A 6,433-nucleotide genomic window follows, 5' to 3' on the forward strand; every position below is an offset into this window, starting at 1 on the left:
CTCAGGAAGAAGAGTAAAGTATCAATTATGTTAAAATCCAAATTATCATTTTGGTGAGTGCAATTTGGCATCCAGATGGACCACACTAAACAATTCAATTCTATTCAATTATTTAAATATCATTTTGCAAATCACTTACTCGGCAAGTAGAGCTGTTTAAAATCTAATGTTTTAGAGGAACCACATTACAGTTTTGCTCCCATAAAGGAAGACTTTCAGTAGTCTTTACATCATTTACAGTAGATAACTCTAAAGTTTCAATACCCTGCATGTTCCAGCAAGGATGAAGGGAACTAATATTCACTGTGCTCCTTATATGTACCAGGCCCAGGGCTACAATGTTTTACCCATGTTACCTCAATTCATCCTCACAACCATGTAAGATCAATATCATCTAGAGATGATACTCTAAAGATTTATTCTAGAATCTACAGTTCCTAGAGACGAAAAAACTAGGCTTTGACTGTTGAAGTAATTTGCTTAAGGTCAGATGGTTGGGAGGTGGCAGATCCAGACTCAAAGCCTTTCTTCTAGAGATAGCTCATTTAAAATAATAATAAAGTAATATAGATTTTAGTAGGAAACATTATATGTAGTCATCACTGTAAATGAAAATTCTGTGATACATCTGAAGAGGTTCTATGAGAGAACCTGCAAGAAACAGAAATTCTTTGGCTGATATGCCCCTGACCCCCAATATTGTGTGGACTATGGAAACCTCCCTGAGATTCAGTAATCCATGATTAAACTTTAATGAACACATGAATCCCCTGGGGATCTTGTTAAAAGGCAGATTCAGATTCAGCAGGTCTAGGATGGAGGTAAGATTGTGTAGGTCTAACAAACTCCCCATGATAATGATCTTGTTGGTCCATAGAACACAGTTTGAGTAACAAGGATCTCATCTTACAAAATTACTTTTTTTGAAGACCTTAGGTTTATATCTTGCAGAACATACCGTAAAGGATGATTTATCTACAAAAGGCACTTCTCTCAACATCCCTAAACTACAGATCTGTTATTTCACACAATATCTACCTAAATTCTGTGGTCTCTTTTTCAATACATTGCATACACTGATTTCTCAGTTAAACATAAAGCATAAGGAATAAGCTAGTTTCAAGATGGACTTTTTACCAGTGACCATTAGTATATTTTGCCTCATGTAACAAAGAAACTGGTTAAAAATAGCAGAACATACTGAACAATTCTAAGCATTTTTAATAAAATATGTCTCTATGGGGGTGGCTGGGTGGCTCAGTTAAGTGTCCAACTCTTGATTTCAGCTCAGGTCATGATCTCATGGTTCATGGGTTCAAGTCCAGCATCGGGCTTTGTGCTGGTGGCACAGAGCCTGCTTGGTATCCTCTCTCTCCCTCCCTCTCTGCCCCTCCCTTGCTCATGCTCTCTCTCTCTCTTCTCTCTAAAAATAATTTTTTTAAAAAAACCACTATTTTAAACAGCAAGAAAATACAGTCACTTGTTTTTTTTTAATTTACACCTGAGCAATTTGTTGCAAATTTTAGATCCATGCCATCCTGCAATTTAAAAAAAGAATGGCTGTCATTCATATCCATACAGGGAATATAATCCTCTCCCACACAGGGAATATAATATAATTCCCTCCCATACAGGGAATATTATAAAGAACATAAACATATTGGTCAATTATAATAAGGTAGAAGTATTAACCTTAATTAAACCAAATATCATAGTTTTTGGCTAACACGTCTCTGCCATGAGATGGATAATGATAAACAATTCTGCTCCTTGGGCTCACTCATTTGATTAACTGGAGTGTATTATGTGGCTAAGGTAATCCTGATCTCTCAGAATGCCTGTCTCATCAAATTTTTAATGTTTACTTTATAGAATTCAAAAATCTTACTCTCAAAATCTTTCCAGAATAGTGAATGTTGTGTTTTCCCACAAAATAATCCACTGCCTCAATTTTGTTGACTACTCAGCTCTCTCTAGATAGAGACAGAGACAGAGACAGAGACAGAGATAGAGATTGGTACATAATCACACCTTTGAGGCCAATGTGTTTGGAGGAAGCCAACTCCACCCCTAGCCAGTCAGCCCTAAGCCAGGCAGAGTATCCTTTTCCCTGGGCAGAGTAATTGGTTCAGGGATGGACTCCTCATCCAACTGGAATCAATACAACATGGGAAAAGGTTTGTTGTCACAATCCAGGAAAGAAGCTTCCTGACTCCTCAGAGGAATGATTCTGAAGCAACCCTCTGCCTGCTCCTGGCAAGTATTAATGAAGCCACATTTTAACCACAAGGGGGAGCCAACCTTTATGATGAAGCTGGCACCAAGGCAGGGAGCAAAAAATAGAAACAAACCACAGGTTGTCCCATAGGAACTACCCTTCATACACTCTTTCGATCTTCTACGCAACCAATATTCCTCTAATTGATCTATGAAGACATTCTGAAAGCCCCCTTCAAATGCCTTGCTTTAGTTCAAAAGTACACTCTGCCACATTTCCCCTGGCACCATAGTCCAATATATCTGTCAAAGAAGGAAATGAGGTTACTGTAATGATGACCCAAACACTTCCTCTTCTTGGAACTCCAGGAAATAAAATAAAGCTCATAATTCAATAGTTTGCAGAATCTCTCTTCCTCTTTTTGAAAAGTGGAATGGCAAAATGGCATTCTCCCATATCTGATCTTCCAGCATACCTCATGGTTGCCAGGATTACTCAACAGTCTCATTTACCAGTTTTTCTTAAACTTCTTGAAATAGAATTTAAAGAAAAACATGCGTTTATAGCAAGGGGGTGCTTAGCTCTCTTTACAATCTTGTTGCCCATTTTAGCTTTTTCTTCCCCTTTGACCACAATTTTAATTAAGGAAGGATTGTCATCATTTTCTCTCCTGTGTTACATTTGATAGAAGCGTATTTGTCTCAAAAAAGAAATCCAGAGGTAGCTAGACCATGGTAGGTGTGGCCACTTCATAGTCACCAAGGACTTGGGTTTCTTTTCTTTTACAGCTCAGCAAACTTTAGCAGGTACCTCACAGTCCAAACTAATTTAGAGCATCAACCTTTTTATCCATATTCCAAGCAGCACAAAGGAGAAAGGGAAAAAAGGAAACAGAAGAATATGTCCCTTTCTGTAAAGGACTGCACTGATTGATTTACGCTAGATTATGCTATGGCTACAAACTCCAAAATAGGGGCCTACAATATTTTTTCTCACTCTCTCTACTCTTCAGATTCATCGCTTACCACTCAGACTCAATCCCCACGTGTGCCTATACCTCCTCTATTCTGACTCAACCTCCCACCCCTCCATGACTCCTTAATACCTTGCACTATGCCCTCTGGAACCCAAAGTCTCCTATGCTGGTGACCTCCTCTCTGGAAGTTGTCTTCACCTTCTTGCTGCAGCTGGAGCCTTCACACACCACTTAAACAGCAGCCCTTTCAGGGCGCCTGGGTGGCTCATTCTGTTAAGCATCTGACTCTTGATTTTGGCTCAGGTCATGATCTCACTGAGTTCAAGGCCCACACTGGGCTCTGCAGTGATGGTGCTGAGCCTGCTTGAGATTCTGCCTCCTTGCTCTCTGTCCCTCTCCTGCCTGCTCTCTGTCTCTCTCAAAGTAAATAACTATTTAAAAAAAAAAAAAAGAGCAGCCCTCTGAAGCAGTGGCTATTTTTGTTCTCATACCCAATATTTAACAAGGCTTAAAAGATAGGCCAGGTTCTCCCCCTTGCTCCTTATCTCTATTTTCAAACAACTGTTTTCCTAAATCTCTAAAACTCTCCAGTGACAAGGAAACGTGTGTTATCAGATTAGATTACCACATTAACTTGCTCTTGTTGCAGTAATCTACCTTTCACTGCCTCCCATACTAATGTCCTAGACCTTGTTGTTACCAACCGTCCTGTCTCCAAAATCTCAATTTCAAGAATTTTATTTAGATCACCATTTCCTATTGTGCTTGCTCATCCCTCCAACAATCCTGCCTGTAATTCTTTAACCATATTGGGACCTCCCACTGAGTGCTCCTACATTTCACTGTCTACTACATACTCTTATTTGCCTCCTCACCCTGGATTCCGCAATCCAATATTATAATGTTTCCCTTGCATGTGTCTGTTATGTTCTTGTATCTCTCTCCTTCTGTCTTACACACTCAGAAACATCCCAGTCTGACCTGGTTCCTGCATCCAAGCAGTGGAACATGGCAGGAGGCAACACTAATGGCTCACCATTCACTGTGTGTGCAAATCTGAAGTGGAGCCTAACACTATCAGATAAGCCTTATTCAACATTTTGTGACACAATTCACTCTCCTCCTCTTCTTGAGGTCTATCTCATAATTTCTCCTGATTCTGCAAACCTCCCAATAATTTGCTTTTTTTTTTTTTTTACTAAGAAAATAGAAGCAAAGCAAAAGGTTAACTACTGTGACAAACCACCCCAAAATTTCATTGAAAAGACTATGAGAGCTCTGGGGTCTAAGCAAACAGTAGAAACACAGGTGGGGAAAGTATAGAAAATAAGACAGCATCAGCAACAGACTTCTTTATATCTATGTTAAAGGCCAGCACTGATTTGCTGACTGGGACACCCCCCCCACCGCCATCTGCTCCCCGACCAGGGTCAAAGACCCTGGGCATACAGCAATTAATACTCACCCCAGGTCATGTATTCTAGACTCCAGCCTTGGTGCCACTGACCTTATGGCTGCACAAACCTTCCAAATGTGGAGAAGGACCAACTAAATCAAAGGCATGAAACTGCAGAAACATAATTTTCCTTATAAAATGACACAATCAGCTTTTATGCTTTATTTCTTATTACGTATGCAAATGAATGGAGAAGTGGGAGTGGTTTAACTTCTGTAAATCTACTTGAACTCCTCTGGGGGAAGATGTAAATAAGTAGAGCTACACGTTCACTGTAAAGATACAGACATGCTATTATCATCATTAGTAATAATTTAATTTTGCTAGCTAATTGTTACATTTTGGTGCATTCACATGAAGGCAAATTTTGTCTTCCTGCTATCTCTGCCATTAAAACAAAAGAATAATGCTATCTTAGATGATAAGAATAATGACTACACCTGTCAAAATAGATTTATATCTTGAGTCTCATTCAGCCTCTGCAGCATGTTTTGCCAGGATTATTCATTTGTTCTTTTTTCTTTTCTTTTCTTCTTTTAGGGAAGAAGACAGGAAGCAGATTTCCACCTCTACTCTTGAGCCTCCCTCTTAAATGATGCTTGGGGCAACAACCCTCCAAAATTAGGTACCATTCAGTACCAATCCCTTTGGTAACCACTGTAATAACATTAACATGATGAACTAATGAGATATTAATGTGGTTGTAATAGACACTTCCATAGGAGTTCTCTTGTAATTGAGTAGGTTAATAATCTGCCTTAATCTGTGCTTGGCAAATGTAATGTATGATGAATAGGGAAAGGCAGAATTTTGATCACTTTCAGCTTATAAGGTGTTTACTCTTTCAAAACAGAAAAACAAATACCTGTTTTTAAAAGCAGGTGCATGAGTGAACACTGGAAAAAACAGCCCAGAGTGTCATAACCCATATTCCTGGAGGCATCTCAGTGCATTTTATACATTTCACTTTCTAAACAGCAATAGATGTGGGGAATTGATACTTAAGATCCTTATTTGTACTCAATATGTATCTCATAGTTCATTCATTTATTGACTTCTAGTGTAACAATACTTAACAATTATAATTACGGATGGCAGAGCCTTGTGAATTTAACAATAGTACCATCAGTGTTGCTTTTAAAGGAAAAAAAAAAAAAACATAGCAATCCCTATCAAAACAACACCAGCATTCTTCACAGAAGTAGAACAAACAGGGGCGCCTGGGTGGCGCAGTCGGTTAAGCGTCCGACTTCAGCCAGGTCACGATCTCGCGGTCCGTGAGTTCGAGCCCCGCGTCAGGCTCTGGGCTGATGGCTCGGAGCCTGGAGCCTGTTTCCGATTCTGTGTCTCCCTCTCTCTCTGCCCCTCCCCCGTTCATGCTCTGTCTCTCTCTGTCCCAAAAATAAATAAAAAACGTTGAAAAAAAATTAAAAAAAAAAAAAAAAAAAAAGAAGTAGAACAAACAATCCTAAAATTTGAATGAAACCAGAAAAGACCCCAAGTAGCCAAAGCAATCCTGAAAAAGAAAACCAAAGCAGGAGGCATCACAATCCCGGACTTCAAGCTGTATTACAAAACTGTAATCACCAAGACAGTATGGTACTGGCACAAAAACAGACACACAGATCAATGCAACAGAATAGAAAACCCAGAAATGGACCTACAAATGTATAGCCAACTAATCTTCGACAACGCATGAAAGAATATCCAATGGAAAAAGTCTCTTCAGCAAATGGTGCTGGGAAAACTGGACAGCGACATGCAGAAGAATGAACCTGGATCA

General features: G+C 39.4%; 1 long non-coding RNA gene across 1 annotated transcript; it reads left to right on the forward strand.

Moving 5' to 3' along the window:
• Positions 1-681: 681 nt before the first annotated feature.
• On the forward strand, positions 682-5,340 carry LOC109258882 (uncharacterized). Its single transcript, XR_002076466.2, has 2 exons — positions 682-821; positions 5,191-5,340. It is a non-coding gene; the product is annotated as an uncharacterized LOC109258882 (long non-coding RNA).
• The last annotated feature ends 1,093 nt before the right edge of the window (positions 5,341-6,433 follow it).

Source organism: Panthera pardus, unplaced genomic scaffold, assembly GCF_024362965.1.
Source record: "Panthera pardus isolate Hobbes unplaced genomic scaffold, ASM2436296v1 HiC_scaffold_20, whole genome shotgun sequence".
Lineage (NCBI taxonomy): Eukaryota > Metazoa > Chordata > Mammalia > Carnivora > Felidae > Panthera > Panthera pardus.